The sequence below is a fragment of the Rhinoderma darwinii genome, chromosome 12, assembly GCF_050947455.1.
Source record: "Rhinoderma darwinii isolate aRhiDar2 chromosome 12, aRhiDar2.hap1, whole genome shotgun sequence".
NCBI classification, from domain to species: domain Eukaryota; kingdom Metazoa; phylum Chordata; class Amphibia; order Anura; family Rhinodermatidae; genus Rhinoderma; species Rhinoderma darwinii.
Window position 1 is genome coordinate 26,241,072 of NC_134698.1, and position 24,085 is coordinate 26,265,156.

Here is a 24,085-nt window from a genome sequence, read left to right on the forward strand (position 1 = left end):
CAGAACGCTGGTGTCGGCTCTGCTCCGGGACTCTATGGAATTCCCTGACATCGCTGTCCACATAAGAACAGCGATGTCTGGGGCTTCCCCAGAGCCGGAGTCCCGGGCAGAGCGCTAGTACAGGCTCTGCTCCGGGACTCTGTGGAATTCCCTGACGTACTGCCCATATATGGACAGTGTGTCAGGGTCTTCCCCAGAGCGGAGTCCCGGGCAGAGCGCTATTATCGGCTCTGCTCGGGACTCTGGGGGAGCCTCTGACATCGCTGTCCATACATCGACAATGATGTCAGGGGCTTCCCCAGAGCAGGAGTCCCAGTGATGTCAGGAGCACAGCTGGAGTCCCAGGAAGAGCCTCCAGCTCTGGGCAAGCCCCTGACATCACTGGGGCAGCCTCTACAGAGGGCACTGGGGCAGCCTCTACAGAGGGCACTGGGGCAGCCTCTACAGAGGGCACTGGGGCAGCCTCTACAGAGGGCACTGGGACAGCCTCTACAGAGGGCACTGGGGCAGCCTCTACAGAGGGCACTGGGGCAGCCTCTACAGAGGGCACTGGGACAGCCTCTACAGAGGGCACTGGGGCAGCCTCTACAGAGGGCACTGGGGCAGCCTCTACAGAGGGCACTGGGACAGCCTCTACAGAGGGCACTGGGGCAGCCTCTACAGAGGGCACTGGGGCAGCCTCTACAGAGGGCACTGGGACAGCCTCTACAGAGGGCACTGGGGCAGCCTCTACAGAGGGCACTGGGGCAGCCTCTACAGAGGGCACTGGGGTAGCCTCTACCGAGGGCACTGTGGCAGCCTCTACAGAGGGCACTGTGGCATTATCTACAAGTGGGTGTGTGGCAGTATCTGAAGAGGACACTGGCATTATCTAGGGGTGTGTTGCATTATCTACAGAGGGCACTGTGGCCTTATCTACAGAGGGCACTGTGGCCTTATCTACAGAGGGCACTGTGGCCTTATCTACATAGGGCACTGTGGCCTTATCTACAGAGGGCACTGTGGCCTTATCTACAGAGGGCACTGTGGCCTTATCTACAGAGGGCACTGTGGCCTTATCTACAGAGGGCTCTGTGGCCTTATCTACAGAGGGCACTGTGGCCTTATCTACAGAGGGCACTGTGGCCTTATCTACAGAGGGCACTGTGGCCTTATCTACAGAGGGCACTGTGGCCTTATCTACAGAGGGCACTGTGGCATTATCCACAGAGGGCACTGCGGCAGCATCCACAGAGGGCACTGCGGCAGCATCCACAGAGGGCACTGCGGCAGCATCCAAAGAGGGCACTGCGGCAGCATCCAAAGAGGGCACTGCGGCAGCATCCACAGAGGGCACTGCGGCACTATCTAAAAAGGGGCTGCCCAATCTTGACATGTGTGCTAACTGAGCCGCCGGACTGCATTTAGCGACACTTAAACTGGAAAGCTGGATTGTTGAAATAAGCACGTGGAGAAATATCTCAAATTTTAAACCTAGCGCTATTATAGTAATGTATTATTATTATTCTAGTAATATAGTGTTATAGTAGTTCAAATAACTAATTGATTAACAATAATTTTGTATTGTATCAAATTTGAAAGTAATGCGGCCCGTCAACTTCCCATTTATTCTATATGCGGCCCACTTACCTGGCCGAGTTTGAGACCCCTGCTATAGAGGTATACCACAAATACTCAGACCATCTCATTCCCTCACTATGCGCTATGTTTTCTTATGCCCTTGGTGTGTGGCAATTACCAGATAGCATGTATGATGCCACTATTATTGTCCTGTTAAAACCCGATAAAGACCCTATGGAATGTGGCTCCTATCGTCCGATATCGTTATTAAAAAATGACTACAAACTACTTACTAAAATTCTGGCAAACAGACTTAATAAAGTCATTTCCCAAGTTATTCATGATGACCAGTCCGGCTTTATGCCAGGGAAGTCTACCTCCGATAACATCCGGAGGGTGCAGATTCTTGCTCAGATAGGGGGTGCTATAAAGGCTGATTGGGCAATGGCGTCTCTGGACGCTGCGAAAGCCTTTGATTCCATTGAATGGGTATACCTGCTGTAGACTTTGGAGAGGTTTGGGTTTGGTCCACAGTTCCTTTGATGGATTTCGCTCCTATACAAGGCGCCGAGGGCACAAATTCTGATGAATGGTGAACTATCCCCATATTTCAGTTTACAGAGAGGTACTAGGCAGGGATGTCCGTGCTCTCCCCATTGCTTTTCGCTCTTGCTATTGAACCATTATCTATACGTATACGACAACACCCTGCGTACAAAGGGATTTGTTTGGGGGGCAGGGAGGATAGAATTGGCTTATTTGCAGACGACATGGTTCTTTTTACGTGCCAGCCAATTGTGACATTACCCCAGGCGATTACTACTCTGGAGATATTTGGGAGATTCGCTGGACTCCATATCAACTGGACTAAGTCATTTTTTATGCCCTTACAGGGGGTGGGATGGCCAGACTCCATACATGGCTTACGGGTGGTTTCCTCATTTAAATACCTAGGTATTATTATCAATCTGTATCATGGGGATGATCATGCCACTAATATATTGCCGCTACTGGAATACGTAAAGGTTACGTTTAGGATCTGGAGCGCTCTTCCCCTAGCAGTGACTGGCAGAATAAACTTAATTAAAATGGTCGTTCTTCCCAAATGTCTTTATGTCCTCGAACACGCAGCGACACCAGTGTTTAAAACATTTTTCAAGCAGATACATGCCTTATTTCCAGCATTTATTTGGGGTTCCAATCGATCTAAGCTCAGTCTCACTACTTTGCAGCGTCCCAAAACATTAGGAGGAGCAGCCTTGCCAGATCTCTACCTCTATTATTTGGCGGGGCAATTAAGATATTTGAAAGTTTGGGTCGCCAACATGACCTTGCCGAATAGGGAACATCATCTGGCGTTTCATCTGCAAATGACCACTCTCTGGCCAGTATTAGAGGGGTCCCTGACTGCAATTCAAAATGTATTGCCCATTCATAGGGTGGCGTCTCAGGTGTGGATGGCTGCGAAAAGCATTTATGGGTACTCTGATGTACAAACTGATATGCCGTTATGGTTTAACCCACTCCTCTCCCAGATGTCAGATGCTTTGGCTCCCTCCTTTTGGATTCAGCACGGGGTATGCACTGTTGGGGATATGTATGAGGATAATATTCTTAAATCGTTTACACAACTGCAGTCTGGCTTTGCAATACCTAGGACTGCCTTTTACAGATACCTACAATTGTGCCATGCTCTCGGGGCCCAGTACCCTTCCTCTGACACGGCATTCTCGCAATTTCCTCTGATAGGAATTTTTAGATCCAAAGGCACCAGAGGTTTGATATCTGCCATATACACATCTCTCATATCGACCAAATTAGCCAGAACACCCCTGCAGGTAAAAGACAAATGGACTACACAGATACCTGACCTTACGGAAGGGGATTGGGACGAGATCCTATCCTCGCCACTATTTGTGTCTCCAGCCGCTAACAATAGGATGATACAAATATCCATAATCCATCAAAGTTACCTTACTCCTGTTAGATTACACAAAATGGGTAGATACCCGAGCACGGAATGTCACAGGTGCCGGTACCCTAGGTCAGACTTTTGGCACATGATCTGGGCATGTCCATTTATTTCCTCTTTTTGGGAAGAGGTAGTTGGGGCAGCTACTGGAATTCTGCATATACCAGTCCAGGTTAGTCCACAAGTTTGTTTGTTTGGTATGCTACAGGATGAACATTGGCCTCATTATTTGAAAATATTCCTCCTCCCACTACGGCTAAATGGAAATCACTTGTGAATTCTATCATTCCGTATGAGAGGATAATGTATAGACAGAGAGGATGCATTGATAAATTCTATAAGATATGGGAAGCCTGGTGTGACTCTGCGGTGACTCAGTATACCCCACACAGGTATAATGACCTCCGCCGGTCATTGACACACAATTGAAGCTACTGGGTTGTGGATCTACAGTATATAATTCATAAAATAGTGTCTTGATTTGTTTTGTTTTTTGCCTTTGGATACATGTTAAATGTCTGAATACATGTCTGTATTTCTCCTTTATTTGAAATGTTGGTGTGTTATGTCTCACACACATCTCTGCCTTATTTTCTGTATTATGTGCATGGCATGATTGCATTTGTACTACGATTCTTCAATAAAACGAGTTTACAAAAAAAAAAAGTAAATTGCTGTTTTTTGGTCACCTTAGCGCTCCAAACAAATAGAATAAAAAGTGATCAAAAAGTCGCTTGTACCCCAAAATGGTATCGGTGAAAACTACAGCTCGCCCCGCAAAATGTAAGCCCTCACACCGGTATAGTGACGGAAAAATAAAAAAAAGTTATGGCTCTCAGAATAAGGTGACACAAAACATTATTTTTCTTAGGGGGGATTCACACGAGCGTGTATTCGGTCCGTGCGGGCCGCGTGGTTTTCACGCGCCACGCATCGACCAATACAAGTCTATGGGGCAGTACAGACAGTCCGTGCTTTTTGAGCAGCGTTTGTTCGCTGCGTACAAAACGCGACAGGTTCAATAACTCTGCGTATTTCGCGCATCACGCACCCATTGAAGTCAATGGGTGCGTGAAAACCACGCAGGTTGCACGGAAGCACTTCCGTGCGAACCGACTGAAACAGCGCACCAGCTGTCAAAAGGATGAATGTAAACAGAAAAGCACCACGTGCTTTTCTGTTTCCGAACATCCAAACGGAGTGTCTTTGAGATGAGCGAACCCGGACAAGCGAACCGAACTTCACCGGGTTCGGCCGAACTCGTTTTGGCCGAACCCGGCAAAAAAATGTCCGGTACGCGACGTCAGGACATAGTCACTGTCCAGGGTGCTGAAAGAGTTAAACTGTTTCAGCAACATGGACAGTGACTACCGATTCCAAAAAACATGAACTTGTAAAAAAAAACGAAGTTCTGACTTACCGATAACTCCCGGCTTCTTCCTCCAGTCTAACCTCCCGGGATGACAATTCAGTCCAAGTGACAGCTGCAGCCAATCACAGGCCAAGCACAGGCTGCAGCGGTCACATGGACTGCCGCGTCATCCAGGGAGGTGGGGCCCGATGTCAAGAGAGGCGCGTCACCAAGGACGCGTCACCAAGGCAACGGCCGGGAGGGCAGATCTCGGTAAGTACTTTCTTTTTTTTTTTTTTTTTAACAGGTTGCTGTATATTGTGTTCGGCATTCACTGTCGAGGGTGCTGAAAGTGTTACTGCCGATCAGTTAGCTCTTTCAGCACCTTGGACAGTGACGGGCGTCGACTAGCCTCATCTCTATGATGGCGGCTGCGCGAAAATCACGCAGCCGCGCATCATACACGGATGACACACGCAGCAAATGTCAAATGGTTTTTGCGCGCGCAAAACGCAGCGTTGTTTGCGCGCGCAAAAACGCAACGTCCGTCTGTATCTGCCCTTAGGCAAATAGTTTTATTTTTTCTAAAAGTGGTAAAACATAAAACAAAACATAACAATGTGGTATCGCCGTAATCGTATCAACCTGTAGAATAAGGTAAACATGTAGTTTTTTTTACCGCCTGATGGACGCCGTTAAAACAAAACCCCCCAAAAAATGGCGTAATTGCTGTTTTTTTGCCTTTTTCACATTACAAATAATTTTTGATTCAGCTTCCCAGTATATTATGCTGTAGAATAAATGGCGCCATGAAAAGCTACAACTTGTCCCGCAAAACACAAGCCCTCATAAGGCTACGTCGACGAAAAAATATAAAAAAAAGTTATGGCTTTTGGAAGGCGGGAAGGAAAAGGCTAAAATGAAAAAACTCAAATTGGCCGTGTACTTAAGGGGTTAAAGTTTATTCAGTATACAGTAAAGATTTCTACAACTTTCTAATATACTTTGTGTTTCATTGTTCGGTCATTTAGAGACTAAAAATCTGTGACAGGACCCATCAGGCCATCGTGGGAACGGGTAAGGTGAGCTTTATTTTTGTTAGTGCAAAGGGGGCCTAACTTTTCTATGGTAAAACACAGGGGCCTAACTTATCTATAGTAAAACACAGGGGGCCTAACTTATCTATGGTAAAACACAGGGGCCTAACTTATCTATGGTAAAACACAGGGGGCCTAACTTATCTATGGTAAAACACAGGGGGCCTAACTTATCTATGGTAAAACACAGGGGGCCTAACTTATCTATGGTAAAACACAGGGGCCTAACTTATCTATGGTAAAACACAGGGGCCTAACTTATCTATGGTAAAACACAGGGGGCCTAACTTATCTATGGTAAAACACAGGGGTGCCTAACTTATCTATGGTAAAACACAGGGGGCCTAACTTATCTATGGTAAAACACAGGGGGCCTAACTTATCTATGGTAAAACACAGGGACCTAACTTATCTATGGTAAAACACAGGGGCCTAACTTATCTATGGTAAAACACAGGGGACCTAACTTATCTATGGTAAAACACAGCGGGCCTAACTTTTTATTTTTGGTGTCTAGTTTCTTCCATTTTACTGCCGCTGCTGCCGAGTAAGTTGCACCGCAAAGGGGTCACTAAGACCATGTTCACACGGTGGATTTTGCTTGGTGGGTCCCGCTGCAAAATCGGCCGCAGAATTATTCCTGCCGTCAACCAAAAGATTCCTACTCCCATTCACTTCAGATCGGGCAGGACGCTTCTTTTGTCCACTAGTTGAAAAAATCAGCTAGCGGTAAAAAGAAGCATCCGCCTCACACTGAAATAGAGATCTGCAGAACATTGCTCTCTCCTCTCTACCTCCTGACAGATACATAGTGATATATTCTGCAGATTATTGCCCAACTGACTTCTCTAGAGATCTGCAGAACATTGCTCCTCTACCTCCTGACAGATACATAGTGATATATTCTGCAGATTATTACACCACTGACTTCTCTAGAGTTCTGCAGAACATTGCTCCTCTAACTCCTGACAGATACATAGTGATATATTCTGCAGATAATTACACAACTGACCTCTCTGGAGATCTGCAGCACATTGCTCCTCTACCTCCTGACAGATACATAGTGATATATTCTGCAGATTATTACACCACTGACCTCTCTAGAGATCTGCAGAACGTTGATCCTCTAACTCCTGACAGATACATAGTGATATATTCTGCAGATTATAACACCACTGACCTCTCTAGAGATCTGCAGAACATCGCTCCTCTAACTCCTGACAGATACATAGTGATATATTCTGCAGATTATTACACCACTGACCTCTCTAGAGATCTGCAGAACATCGCTCCTCTAACTCCTGACAGATACATAGTGATATATTCTGCAGATTATTACACCACTGACCTCTCTAGAGATCTGCAGGACATTGCTCCTCTACCCCTGACAGATACATAGTGATATATTCTGCAGATTATTACACCACTGACCTCTCTAGAGATCTGCAGAACATTGCTCCTCTACCTCCTGACAGATACATAGTGATATATTCTGCAGATTATTACACCACTGACCTCTCTAGAGATCTGCAGAACATCGCTCCTCTAACTCCTGACAGATACATAGTGATATATTCTGCAGATTATTACACCAGTGACCTCTCTAGAGATCTGCAGGACATTGCTCCTCTACCCCTGACAGATACATAGTGATATATTCTGCAGATTATTACACCACTGACTTCTCTAGAGATCTGCAGAACATCGCTCCTCTAACTCCTGACAGATACATAGTGATATATTCTGCAGATTATTACACCACTGACCTCTCCGGAGATCTGCAGAACATTGCTCCTCTACCTCCTGACATACATAGTGATATATTTTGCAGATTATTACACCACTGACCTCTCTAGAGATCTGCAGAACATTGCTCCTCTACCTCCTGACATACATAGTGATATATTCTGCAGATTATTACACCACTGACCTCTCTAGAGATCTGCAGAACATTGCTCCTCTACCTCCTGACAGATACATAGTGATATATTCCGCAGATTATTACACCACTGACCTCTCTAGAGATCTGCAGAACATCGCTCCTCTAACTCCTAAAAGATACATAGTGATATATTCTGCAGATTATTACACCACTGACCTCTCTAGGGATCTGCAGGACATTGCTCCTCTACCCCTGACAGATACATAGTGATATATTCTGCAGATTATTACACCACTGACTTCTCTAGAGATCTGCAGAACATCGCTCCTCTAACTCCTGACAGATACATAGTGATATATTCTGCAGATTATTACACCACTGACCTCTCTAGAGATCTGCAGAACATCGCTCCTCTAACTCCTGACAGATACATAGTGATATATTCTGCAGATTATTACACCACTGACCTCTCTAGAGATCTGCAGGACATTGCTCCTCTACCCCTGACAGATACATAGTGATATATTCTGCAGATTATTACACCACTGACCTCTCTAGGGATCTGCAGAACATTGCTCCTCTACCTCCTGACAGATACATAGTGATATATTCTGCAGATTATTACACCATTGACCTCTCTAGAGATCTGCAGAACATTGCTCCTCCACCTCGTAACATATATATAGTGATATATTCTGCAGATTATTACACCACTGACCTCTCTAGAGATCTGCAGAACATTGCTCCTCTACCTCCTGACAGATGCATACTGATATATTGTGCAGATTATTACACCACTGACCTCTCTGGAGATCTGCAGAACATTGCTCCTCTACCTCCTGACAGATACATAGTGATATATTCTGCAGATTATTACACCACTGACCTCTCTAGAGATCTGCAGAACAACATCGCTCCTCTAACTCCTGACAGATACATAGTGATATATTCTGCAGATTATTACACCACTGACCTCTCTAGGGATCTGCAGAACATTGCTCCTCTACCTCCTGACAGATACATAGTGATATATTCTGCAGATTATTACACCATTGACCTCTCTAGAGATCTGCAGAACATTGCTCCTCCACCTCGTAACATATATATAGTGATATATTCTGCAGATTATTACACCACTGACCTCTCTAGAGATCTGCAGAACATTGCTCCTCTACCTCCTGACAGATACATAGTGATATATTCTGCAGATTATTACACCACTGACCTCTCTAGAGATCTGCAGAACAACATCGCTCCTCTAACTCCTGACAGATACATAGTGATATATTCTGCAGATTATTACACCACTGACCTCTCTAGAGATCTGCAGAACATTGCTCCTCTACATCCTGACAGATACAAACTGATATATTCTGCAGATTATTACACCACTGACCTCTCTAGAGATCTGCAGAACATTGCTCCTCTACCCCTGACAGATACATAGTGATATATTCTGCAGATTATTACACCACTGACCTCTCTAGAGATCTGCAGAACATTGCTCCTCTACCTCCTGACAGATACATAGTGATATATTCTGCAGATTATTATACCACTGACCTCTCTAGAGATCTGCAGAATATTGCTCCGCTACCTCCTGACAGATACATAGTGATATATTCTGCAGATTATTACACCACTGACCTCTCTATAGATCTGCAGGACATCGCTCCTCTACCTCCTGACAGATACATAGTGATATATTCTGCAGATTATTACACCACTGACCTCTCTATAGATCTGCAGAACATTGCTCCTCTACCTCCTGACAGATACATAGTGATATATTCTGCAGATTACTACACCACTGACCTCTCTGGAGATCTGCAGAACATTACTCCTCTACCTCCTGACAGATACTTAGTGATATATTCTGCAGATTATTACACCACTGACCTCTTTGGAGATCTGCAGAACATCGCTCCTCTACCTCCTGACAGATACATAGTGATATATTCTGCAGATTATTACACCACTGACCTCTCTAGAGATCTGCAGAACATTGCTCCTGTACCTCCTGATAGATACAGAGTGATATATTGTGCAGATTATTACACCACTGACTTCTCTGGAGATCTGCAGAATATTGCTCTGTCCTCTCTACCTGCTGATAGATACTTATTGATATATCCTGCAGATTATTGCACCTATGACTTTTCTACACCCTTATGATCCCTGTAGATAAAAGGCTCCCTGGATAAATTCCCCAATATATATATGAAAACACTGAAAATTGTAAAGAAAATATATGTTTATTCCAGAATCCAGTAGAATTGCTGTGCGGTTTTCTCCGGCCCTTTAACATGTGATGATCTGTGACATGAAGAAGAGGAGGGTCCTGCTTCACACGTGGATATGGCCGCCAGTCCACCCTTACACAGCTCAGTCCTGGATCATAAGAGAGCGTAAAACATTTTTCTATTTTTTCACAGTTGTATCCTAGAAAAGACAAAAAAATCTGAATTAGCCCAAAAATTCACAAAACCTTCACCACAAGGATATGAAGACGGAGCAGAAGACGTCGGACTTACCGGATCTCGCTTCTGTTCTGCACGTCACTGGTTCTCAGCGCTGGGGGAGTCTTCATGACAATTTCAGATGGTTTAGGTGGTAAAGACCACCATGTTGGGGTGACAAAAGATGGTGAATGGGCCCCGAGCGACAGATGGAACAGAACAGGCCTCTTTCTCTCCCGGGGGTTCGGGGCCCTGATGGTAAATGGGCCCCGAGTGGCAGATGGAATTAAAATGCCCACTTTCTCTTCCGGGGGTTTGAGGCCCTGGTGGTAACGGTAACCCCCGAAAGGTCCTCCATCTCCACATCCTCTGGAAGTTTGCGTCCGTGAACTTCCTTTTTGTCTTTATTATCCTCCATATCCTCCATCTCTATATCATCTGGAAATTGGCGTCCGCCAACCTCCATTTTCTCATCCTCCTCCACGTCCTCCATCTCTATATCATCGGGAAATTGACGTCCGCCAACCTCCATTTTCTCTACAATCCTCATCTTGAAAAACATCTTCACTATCCTCCTCTTCATCAAAGACACCTTCATGATGAGAGCCAGCAAGAGAAACCGACACCGTGGTCAATGTGTGACCCCAATTTATAGACTTGATGATGTCATAAGATGTTTACACATCCAGATTAAAAAGTGTAGAGAAATAGAATCTGCCCACGTTCTAGATGACATCACAAGAAGCGAATCTCAGTGATCCGGTGGCCATATAAAACGTAATATGGTACAAGAATACAGACAGTAGGGTCAGACTACACCCTCTGGGGAAGTTTCTATCATCTCAAAGAATTCTCAAATCAATGTGGTCAATTCCACTGGTTTCTTAAACGTAAACGCACCCATAAAACGTACAACACGGGCATTTACATATACAGTGAAAATTAAACAAAACCATTTTTTTCATAAATATTGATTTTATTTTGTACAAGTGGGAAAAAAAATACACATATGTGGTATCGCCACGATCGTAACGACCAGAGCAATAAAGTTAACACATTATTTAAACAGCATGGTGAAGACCGTAAAAAAATAAAAAAAATTCAAAAAACACGGCAAAAGTGTTGTTTTTTTGAACTTATCCGGCCAAAAAGAAAAAAAAGCCCTTATACAGCGATATTGACGACACAATACAAAAATTACCGCTCTTGGAAAGCGGAGATGCAAAAACAAATTATTTTTGTTTAAAAATATTTTTAATGTGCAACTAAAATTTATATTCACCCAACCCGGTGAATTGCACAACAAGCAGAGCAGATGAGGCCTCTTTTAGCCTTTAAGGTTAACGGCCAGGAGCGGCGGCGTGATGCAGTGATTGAAAGTCTGTATCCTACAACGGCAGGGGTCTCTGTCATAGATTTCAACTAGATCCGCATCCTGATAGGCCGTATAAGCCCTAAGTCGACAAAGTCAATAGCGAGCGCAGCATCTAAGTGGTTGACAGAGGGAGGGGGCTTCTTCTATACAATAGCAGGTGATCGCGGGGGTGCCAATGGTTGCTATGGCAACTGGAGGCCTAACAATGGCCTCCTGGTCTGCCATGTACTGAAGCCTATTAGGCCCTGCCAGAATGCAGTATATTATACCAGCTAAGAGGTGATCGGATCCTCAATTCCCCTAGTGGAACATAAAACTAAAAAGAATGCTCTAGAAAAATCAAAAAACAAAAATTGCCACTCTCTCTTTATAAAGTCATTATTAAAAAAATATATAAAACTATACACATCTGGTATTGCCACATCCATAAAGACACAAAAATAATCACATCATTTATCCTGCGCGGTAAACGCTGTAAGAAAAATATTTTAAAAGAATACCGATATTCTGTTTTTTGGTCACATCACCTCCAAAACATTGGAATATAAAGCTACCAAAAAAATGTACCCCAAGATGGTACCAATAAAAACTACAGCATGTCCCGCAAAAAACGCGCCCTCACAGCTCTGTGGATGGAAAAATAAAAAGTTATGGCTCTCAGAATATGGCGACTTTATGTAAGTGTTTTTATTGTGAAAAAGAAGTAAAACATTAAAAAAAACTATATAAATTTGGAATGGCCGTAATCGCAGTGATCCGCCGAATAAAGTTACATGTCGTTTATACCACCCGGTGAACGCTGTAAAAAAGACAATGCCCCAATTGCTGTTTTATGATCACCTTGAATCTCGAGATTTAATAAAAATAATATCCTGATGTGCAGGCCACAGGGGCTGGCTGGCACATTTTAGCCTGGGGTGCAAGCCCACAGCACTGGACCAAGAGTAGTGGCCCGTCCTTAACCTGTTTACCTTCACCTTCGCTATAAAGGCGGCAGAGGAAACTGGGCTTTAAATTGTTAAAAGACGGCAGCTGGTTGTGTCTTCATGTTGGGATTGCACACGCAAACTAATCCCGCTTAGGGCCTGTTCACACCTCCGTCAGTGTTTCCGTTGAGCAGCAGAACAACAAAAATATTGTCTGGTTTCAAGTCATGGTGTCCGTGGTCATACCAAAAACAAAAGCGCAGCAGGCTGCGCTATTGTTTCCGGTATTTTTACCCAGATCTGTGATAGAACCTCCAAAGCAGATGTGAATCTGCTCTTACCGGCATATTGTTTCTGAATACTTCCGCCACACAATGATCATATAGTGAATAATATTACCATACTGTTACTGAATAAAAACACTGAACAAAACCAGGGGCGTAACTAGGAAAGATTGGGCCCCATAGCAAACTTTTGACTGGGCCCCCCCCCTCCCCTGAGTGTCACATAACCCCCCCTTGTAGATAGTGCCTTTTTTACAGCCCCCCCTGTAGATAACGCCATACAGCCCCCACTGTAGAGAACGCCATACAGCCCCCCTGTAGATAGCGCCATACATCCCCCTTTAGATAACGCCATACAGCCCCCCTGTAGATAACACCATACAGCCCGCCTGTAGATAACGCCATACAGCCCCCTGTAGATAACGCCATACAGCCCCCCTGTAGATAGCGCCATACATCCCCCTGTAGATAACGCCATACAGCCCCCCCCTGTAGATAACGCCATACAGCCCCCTGTAGATAACGCCATACAGCCCCCCTGTAGATAGCGCCATACATCCCCCTGTAGATAACGCCATACAGCCCCCACTGTAGAGAACGCCATACAGCCCCCTGTAGATAACGCCATACAGCCCCCCCTGTAGATAACGCCATACAGCCCCCCTGTAGATAACGCCATACAGCCCCCCTGTAGATAACGCCATACAGCCCCCACTGTAGAGAACGCCATACAGCCCCCTGTAGGTAACGCCATACAGCCCCCCCTGTAGGTAACGCTATACAGCCCCACTGTAGGTAACGCTATACAGCCCCACTGTAGGTAACGCTATACAGCCCCCCCTTTAGGTAACGCCATACAGCCCCCCCTTGTAGGTAACGCCATACAGCCCCCCAATGTAGGTAACGCCATACAGCCCCCCCTGTAGGTAACGCCATACAGCCCCCCCTGTAGGTAATGCCATACAGCCCACCCCCTTGTAGGTAACGCCATACAGCCCCCCAATGTAGGTAACGCCATACAGCCCCCCCTGTAGGTAACGCCATACAGCCCACCCCCTTGTAGGTAACGCCATACAGCCCCCCAATGTAGGTAACGCCATACAGCCCCCCCTGTAGGTAACGCCATACAGCCCCCCCCTGTAGGTAACGCCATACAGCCCACCCCCTTGTAGGTAACGCCATACAGCCCCCCAATGTAGGTAACGCCATACAGCCCCCCCTGTAGGTAACGCCTTACAGCCCCCCCCCTGTAGGTAATGCCATACAGCCCCCCCCTGTAGGTAACACCATACAGCCCCCCCTGTAAATAACGCCATACAGCCCCAACCCCCCAAAACTATCTGACCTATAGTGTGTCCTACAAAAGACATGTATCCCCTATCCACAGGATAGGGGATGCATGTGTTATCGCTGGCAGCGATAGGGAGAACGGGGGACCAAAAGTCCCCCAAGTTCTCCGTGACTAACCTCAGACTTCAGGAGTCTACGCAGCTGAATAGAAATTAAAGGAGCGCTGGTCACGCATGCGCACAAGCGCGACCGGCGCTCCATTCATTTCTACGGAGCTGCCGACACAGACTTTCGGTCCCCCGTTCTCCCTATGGCTGCAAGCGATCACACATGTATCCCCTATCCTGTGGATAGGGGATACATGTCTTTTGTAGGAACAACCCCTTTAATGGCAGAACGGGGAGATACCTCCCTGCTCTGCCATAGTGTTTAGTGGCGTCGCGCTGTAGTAGCCATAGCGGCAGCTAGCAGAGCCTCCGGCCATGGTGGGGCCCCGTACCGGCGTGCGACACGGGCCCCCTCATGCTGCGGGCCCCGTAGCAGCCGCTACGGCCGCTACGGCGGTAGTTACGCCACTGAATATAGTCATAGATGCCGGTCCTACACAGGGGCTCTGTGTAGGACCGGTATAAGTAATTACAGCACAGTGACATCCAGTGACGATATAGGGGTAGATACCAGTCCTATACAGGAGCCCTACAGACCATATAAGTGATTAAAGTACAATGACCATATAGTGGTAGATACCGGTTCTACACAGGGGCTCTACAGACCATATAAGTGATTAAAGTACAGTGACATCCAGTGACCATATAGTGGTAAATACTGGTCCTACACATGAGGTCTGTAGACCATATACAGCACAGTGACATCCAGTGACTCAGAGGTGACGTCTTCTCAGATTAGATTTGTTCATTTTCCCTTTTCTTCTCCATCCTTCCTAGAGCGCTATGACGACTTCTTCTAGCCACGATCGCCTCTGCAGAATTTAAAATACAGACAAGTTGGTTTCCTGCTTTTCTAGCATTCATCCCACCTATGCCCCATCCTCTAAACAAACTCGTCACCCACAGTGCCCCAGATAGTAATAATGATACCCACTTTGTGCCCCACACAATAATAGTGCCCCTTTGTGCAATCATATAGTAAACGTGCCTCCTTTATGCCCCCCCATACAGTAATGCTGCCATTAACAGGCCCCCTTCTCCTCCAGGCCCAGTTGTGATTGTAGTGGTTGCTACCAGACCCAGATGGGAAAGGGACCCCCCGATAACAGTGGGCTGATATTTTTATCCTCTGACAGGAGACCCTGTGGGGATGGTGGCCCTGGGCATTTGCCCAGTTTGACCCCCTCCTAACACCAGCCCAGTAGAAAAGTGTTCTAACAGACGTCACAGGTGTAGCGCAGCCATGGGGGTGGTCATGGGAATGATGGGGTCCTAAAAATCTACTGGTGGACCCGCCCAGCCCAGCTCACCCCTGGCAGGCCAGAGGGGAACATTACATTAGTTTCATGAGGTCATTATGAAGGCCCTAATATTTGGGAACCAGGTAGGGGAGGGCCCGACCACATCTGCCCGAAGCGAGGGCGCCCGGTTTATACTAGGACAATACTTTCCCAGCAACGTTTTCTAAACTGTAAAGAAGGAAAGGATCTAAAAAGAAGCAGAGCGTGTCAGAAAAGAGGGATAAGAAAGGACACCATCTATCAGTGAAACACCTGCCCCATAATACCTGGCTTGTTCACACAGAATTGCATCATAACTTGCCACACATCTATGTATTATATATATTATTAAAGGCCCCCTAATAAAGGCCCCCTGGTCAGCCATCTTTGTACTCCTTTGAATCCCTGCCTCTTGCAGGGCTTTAAAGGAGACTGTCAGTATAGCAATATACTGCAATACATTAGTATTGCAGTATATCATGTAAGCGATCCAATGATCGCTGGTTCAAGTCCTCTAGGGGGACTAATAAGAAAAAAAAACAGTTAAAGTTTTTCTTAATGTTCCAAAAAAAAAAATGTTTAAAGTTCAAACACCCCTTTTTCCCATTTTTTCCATAAAGCAATGTTAAAAAAAAAATTAACGTTAACATAACTAGTGTCGCCGCGTCCATAAAAGTCTGAACTATCATAATATAGCGTTATTTAACTCGCTTGGTGAAAGCTGTAAAAAAAAAAATATATATATATATATATATAAAATGTAAAAAGCAAATTGCTGGTTCGTGGCTTAGCGCGCAGCGAGAGCGGTCGCATGTTCTAGGAGCTCCGCAGTGAACCCGCGCCAATGTTATCCTGCAGACATCCTGAGGCTTCCTAAGGCTTTAAAAATACCGTCCAAACGATCTAGACGGTCGAGGGTGACTACTGGAGCCAGTATGAGCCCCACCAGAGGTCAGTCGGCCGCGGAGAAGCTGCAAGGCTTTGCACGGGGTGAGGGGCAAGATGGCGGCCGCCCTCCTCAGCCTCAGCGTTCTAAAGGAGGAGAAGCATTCTAAATTGCAATGACCGGGACACGATTTTACGCCTGACACGCAGGCTACCGGAAATTACTTATAATGGGGCAAAAGTCTCTATATTCCCTGACCTCGGCTGACTTGCAAAAGAGACGTGCGACATTTCTTGCTGTTAAGAGGCGCCTGAGAGATCTGGGTATTCCATACTCCATGTCATATCCAGCTAGGTTGCGAATTGTGGATGGAGAAAGATCCGGTTTTTTTCAACTCCCCGCAGGATGCTGATGAATGGGTGAGAAACAAGCGCCCACCTCGACGGAACTAATTCTGCCTGATAACACAGATGGAGTTTCGTGTAAGGATGACTGATGATGTTGGGCTATTCTGAATCACCGGACTTCCATGACTAATCATAGGATTTCGGGAACATTCCATTCTGATGGTGATCTGGACTGGGTCTGACAGAGATCGGTTAGACCTACTGCCTGGCCAGTGCGACTTTTTGTGTCCTTGGATTTGTGGGGCGCCATACCTGAGGAGGCTGCCGCACGTCCCCTTAATGGCGGAAGCTTAACTAAGTTGCTGTTTGGCGCGGGTATTACCCCCGTATACTTAAATGCCACGTTTTTGGGCACGCTCCGGCAATGTAACATGCATCTACATGCATTGTCGGTATTGTTCTACTATTTACAATCTGTTCTTTTGGGTTCTAGGTTGGAATGTGCCTTGGGTGCGGGCAGTTATGATACTACTCATGTACAAATGTAAACGCATAAGGGATGCACCGAATAATTATCAGCTGCTTCTGAGAAAGGCGGGATTGTTGATGTATTTCAGGCATTGTGGATCTCTCCTACATGTGAGAAGTATATTTTATGAATGTCTTCTTTAACTGTAATGTCGTGGAATGTGAGGGGTATGGGCAGCCCGCAGAAGAGAGTAATATTGTATGGTTATATTCGCAAAGTTAACCCTCATATATTGTGCCTCCAGGAGACGCATTTAACACCTGCTAAAATGAAAACTGTTCTTAGGCCCTGGGTCCAGTGGTCTAGCCACTCATATCACACATTATACTCGAGGGACGTGTTCATTTTGGTACACAAATCTGTGAGATGGGAAGCTATCCATACTAAAACCGATAGTGAGGGCAGATATGTATTTGTGTATGCTCTCATAGAAAATGTTCCTTATGTTTTATTGGGCATGTACATTCCTCCACCAGCATCTTTACAGATTTTGCAAATGGCGGCTACCTTTGCTGCAACATATCCGACCGCTAAAGTGTTGGGCATGGGAGATTTTAACATGGTTGTGAACTGCAGTCTGGATAGGTTTAGTGCTTCTTCTGGGCAGGACCGAGTACCCCCGCCATATCTGTACTGGGTTTTACTGTTTGCTGAGATGGGATGGACAGAACTTTACCGATATAAACACCCAACAACTAAAGTGTATTCCTCCCTAGGCAGAAACTCCCTATCCTGCATAGACTATATGTTTGGAAATTCTCTCATTGTACCTTTGGTTGAATCTGTCACTTATATATCTAGAGCGGCGTCTGATCATTCTCCTATGGTGACCAGCTTTAGTCTCCCTGGCCCCTCCTTACCTAGGAGCTGGAAAATACACCCCTTTTGGTTGACCCTGACAGGCCCTCAGGATAGGATCCCTGATTAACTTGACTTGGATATGTAGAGTCGAGTGATCAGTAATTATTCCTTACCCCCTTAAGAATAATAACACATGACACCAAGGTTGGATTTTAATGGCCACAGCAGCCGTTTATTATAAATTTTATAAAATTAGAAATTTTATAACCAAACCTTAAATAACCTAGAATTCCCCAACATTGGAATTCTTCCAGAATAAACATACCAAACCCTTAACCCCTTCCCGACATCCGCCGTATATATACGGCGCTGTCGGGAGGTGCTTCCCGCAAAGCGCCGTATATATACGGCGCAGTGATGGTGCGGGCTCAGGAGCAGAGCCGGCACCATCACCGCGGGGTGACAGCTGTATTATACAGCTGGCACCCTCCTGTAACTGCCAGGACCGGAGCTATTCTCCGATCCGGCAGATTAACCCCTCAGATGCTGCGCTTCACCCGATCGGCAACCCAGTGATGCAATCGCTGGGTTGCTGTGGCAATCGGACGCCAGAAAATGGCGTCCGAGTCTGCCTTGTACGGGAGCCGATGAGGACCCGCCTGCGGCGTGTCCTCATAGGCTTGCTGTCAGTGAATAACTGACAGCGCTAATACACTGCACTACGTATGTAGTGAAGTGTATTAGAGTAGCGATCGGGGCATCAGGCCCTCATGTCCCCTAGTGGGACAAGTAAAAAAAGTAAAAAAAAGTTTATAAAAATGTGGTAAAACAATAAAAACACACACATTTCAAATAAAAATAAAGCTAAACTGACTTTTTTCCCATAGTAAGTCTTTTATTATAGGAAAAACAGTAAAAATGTAAAAAACTATACATAATTGGTATCGCCGCGTCCGTAACGACCCAAACTACAAAACTATTATGTAATTTATCCCGCACGGTGAACGCCGTAAAAAAAAACCATGAAAAACAACATTTACTCCAAAATAGTACTAATAAAAACGGCAATCCGTCCCGCAAAAAATAATCCCTGACACCGCTTTGTGCACGCAAAAATAATAAAGTTATGGGTCTTAGAATGTCGACACAGAAAACAAATGATTTTATAAAAAAAGTGATTTTATTGTGCAAAAGCAGCAATACATAAAAAAAACTATATAAATTTGGTATCGCCGTAATCGTATCGACCCGCAGAATAAAGCTAACATGTAATTTAGGGCACACTGTGGATGCCGATAAAAAAAACAATAAAAAACTATTCCAGAATTGCTTGTTTTTGGTAATTTCCTTTACCAAAAAATGAAATAAAAAGTGATCAAAAAGTCGTATGTGTTCTAAAATGATACCAATAAAATCTACAGCCCGTCTCGCAAAAAACAAGCCCGCACACCACTCAATCAACTGAAAAATAAAAAAGTTACGGCACTAGTAATGCGGTGATGAAATAACATCTCAATGCCCAGGCCGGAGGGGAACATTCCTGCAGTTTCAGGGCCCCAGGATTTAGGAACTAGGAAAGGGAAGGGACATAGCACATCCGCTGGAAGCGAGGGCGCCCATATTATACCAGCGCAAAACTTTCCCAGTAATATTTCCCAAACTACGAAGGAGAAAAAGTCCCCAAAAGGTGCAGTGTAAAGAGTGTTACAAAAGGGTGATAAGAAAGAAAACCGTTTATCAGTGTGACACCGGCCTGTGCATAACGGATCGCTTCACATCGTAACACACATCTATGGATAATTGTATTATTTACCCCATTATTATACCCTCTTATTATATACCCTGATGTTCTCCGCACAGATTACATATACCCTGATATACTCCGCACAGATTACATATACCCTGATGAACTCCGCACAGATTACATATACCCTGATGTACTCCGCACAGATTACATATACCCTGATGTACTCCGCACAGATTACATATACCCTGATGTACTCCGCACAGATTACATATACCCTGATGTACTCCGCACAGATTACATATACCCTGATGTACTCCGCACAGATTACATATACCCTGATGTACTCCGCACAGATTACATATACCCTGATGTACTCCGCACAGATTACATATACCCTGATGTACTCCGCACAGATTACATATACCCTGATATACTCCGCACAGATTACATATACCCTGATGAACTCCGCACAGATTACATATACCCTGATATACTCCGCACAGATTACATATACCCTGATGAACTCCGCACAGATTACATATACCCTGATGTACTCCGCACAGATTACATATACCCTGATGTACTCCGCACAGATTACATATACCCTGATGTACTCCGCACAGATTACATATACCCTGATGTACTCCGCACAGATTACATATACCCTGATGTACTCCGCACAGATTACATATACCCTGATGTACTCCACACAGATTACATATACCCTGATATACTCCGCACAGATTACATATGCCACCACATTATAAACGGAAATACCAGCAAAACCCCAAACAGAACTATTACCAAGCAAAATCCATGCTCAAAATGGCGGTCTTTCCCTTCTTAGCCCTACAGCGTGCCCAAACAGCAATTTATGGCCACAAGTAAGGCATTACCATACCCGGGAGAACCTGCTTAACAATTTATGGGGTAAGATTCTCTAGGGACACAACATCTTGTGCGGTGAATGGGCAGATCAGTGGAGAAATTGCAATTTTCACTTTGCACAATCCACTGCGTATTCATTTCTGAAAAACACCTGTGGAGTCTAAATTCTCACTACACCCCTTCATAAATGCCTTTAGGGGTGTAGTTTCTAAAACGGGGTCACTTTTGTTTGGTACATCAGTGGTTTTGCAAATGCAACATGGCGTCCGCAAACCATTCCAGCAAAATCTACGCTCCAAAAGATAAATACCGCTCCTTTTCTTCTGAATGCTCCCATATATGTAAACAGCCGATTATAACCACATATGGGGCGTTACTGTACTCGGGAGAAATTTCTTTACAAATGTTGGGGTGCTTTTTCTTCTCTATTCCTTGCAAAAATGAAAAATGTGTATCTAAAACGACATCTTGTTGGAAAATTTTTTTTTTTTCATTTTCATGGCTTAATTCTAATTAATTCAGCAAAAAACCTTTGGGATCAAAATTTTCACTATACCCCTAGATGATTCCTCAGGGGGTGCAGTTTCCCAAATTGAGTCACTTTTGGGGTGTTTCCACTGTACTAGTACTACAGGGGCTCAGCAAATATGACATGACACCCAGAAACCATTCCAAAATCCAAATGGTGCTCCTTCAATTCTGAGCCCTACCGTGTGTCCAAACAGATGTTTGTGACCACATGTGGGGTATTGTTTTACTCGGGAGAAGTTGCTTTACAAATGTTGCAGTGCTTTTTCTCCTTCAGTCCTTGTGGAAATGAAAAAAAAATACCTAAACCTACATTTTCTTTGAAAAAATGTAGATTTTCATTTTTACGGCCTACTTACAATAAGTTCTGTAAAAAAACTGGCTGGTCAAAATGCTTGCTACACCCCTAGATAATTTCCTCAAGGGGTATAGTTTCCAAAATGGGGTCACTTGTTGGGGGTTTCCACTGTTTTGTCCCCTCAGGGGCTTTGTAAATGTGACATGGCCTCCGCAAACCATTCCTGCTAAATTTGAGCTCCAAGAGCCAAATGGCGCACTTTCCATTCTAAGCCCTGCCGTGTGTCCAAACAATCGTTTATTACCACATGTGGGGTATTGTTTTACTCGGGAGAAATTGCTCTACAAATGTTGTGGTGCTTTTTCTACTTTAGTTCTTTTGGAAATGAAAAAAAATTAGCTAAACCTACATTTTATTTGAAAAAATGTAGATTTTCATTTTCATGGCCTAGTTCCAAAAATTTTTGCAAAAAAACTGGCCGGTCAAAATGCTTGCTACACCCCTAGATAAATTCGTCGAGGGGTGTAGTTTCCAAAATGGAGTCACTTTTGGGGGTTTCCACTGTTTTAGTTCCACTAGACCTGTTCAAAGCGGATATGGTGCCTAAAATATATTCTAATAAAAAGGAGGCCCAAAATCCACTAGGTGTTCCTTTGCTTCGGAGGCCGGTGCTTCAGTCCATTAGCGCCCTAGGGCCATATGTGGGATATTTCCTAAAACTGCAGAACCTGGGCAATAAATATTGAGTTGCATTTCTTGGGTAAAACATTCCGTGGTACAAAAAAAATGGATTCAAAATGAATTTCTGGAAAAAAATAATGAACTTTGTAAATTTCACCTCTACTTTGCCTTAATTCCTGCGCAACGTCTAAAGGGTTAAGAAACTTTCTAAATGCTGTTTTGAATACTTTGATGGGTGCAGATTTTAAAATGGGGTGACTTATTGGGGGTTTCTAATATCTAAGGACCTTAAAGCCACTTCACAACTAAACTGGCCCCTGTAAAAATAGCATTTTGAAATTTTCTTGAAAATGTGAGAAATTGCTGCTAAAGTTCTAAGCCTTGTAACGTCCTAGAAAAATAAAATGATGATCAAAATACGATGCCAATCTAAAGTAGACATATGGGGGATGTTAGTTAGCAACATTTTTGTGTGGTATAACTGCCTGTCTTACAAGCAGATACATTTAAATTGAGAAAAATGCTAATTTTTGCAATTTTTCGCTACATTTTGGTGTTTTTCACAATTAAATACTGAATGTATCGGGCAAATTTTGCCAGTAACATAAAGTCCAATGTGTCACGAGAAAACAATCTCAGAATCGCTTGGATAGGTAAAAGCATTCCGGAGTTATTACCACATAAAGTGAAACATGTCAGATTTGAAAAATGAGGCTCTGTCAGGAAGGTCAAAAGTGGCCAAAGAGGGAAGGGGTTAACAGGGTCAATATAAATAACACCCATAACATGACCAGGGGAAGCCCTTGAGGTTACCACAACTTAGAAAAGATAGCCATCTGCCACCACCACTTGTTTTTACCTCCAGCCGTAACCCGGCTCGAAGGCACCGCTCACTTCTTGCAGATGGCTTTGCCCATAAAGCACTTCAAAGGGGTAACACCCTAAGAAGCCTTCATATTTTGGGGGACGCATACCCCTGATGCGACCCCCCCACCAGTTTTACTGACCAACCTCAAGGACTCCCACCGCCACTGCGACATGGACCTTGACCACCTCAAGCCCATGAGCTCCTCCACACCAACACCCCTCTTTCAATCCCGTCTGCTAGGGCCAAACTCCACAAATCCATCCCCACCTCATTCAAATGCACCCCATCCTGTCTCCAATAACAACCTACACCCGCTTCCAGGTCCCTGTGCCTGACCACCACACCTCGATTTTTTGCCACAAATGCCGACACCGCCCTATTCACTTTTATTCTGGCCTGATTGAGCCTCTCCATGGATCGGGCAAAGCGCCATGTCTTTCTGGGCACAATATCTGACCAGACTATAATCAGGCCCGGGTGTAACGCCCATAAACACAACAAATCGTGCTTAATATCCCTCACCAAATCACGAAAAGGGCGCACACTCAAGTCATTCCCCCCAACATGTAAAACTAAAATCTCGGGAACCCGGTCTAGCTGCGTATACACCTGAAACTCTGGTAACACCCTGGACCAAACCATTCCCCGGAAACCAAGCCAATGCAGGACAGCATCCTCCCGCGGAATTCTCAGTTGTCGACCATCCGGGCGAACTTCCGCCCTTAGTGCGCCCCAATACACAAAGGAGTGCCCCAAGATCCAAACCAGCAAAGGACGCGAACCTGCGAAAGAAAGAAAACACACACATCTTACAAATCCCATTCGCACTCTATCTTCCACAGGCACAACATACCCCCTAGCAACCTTTT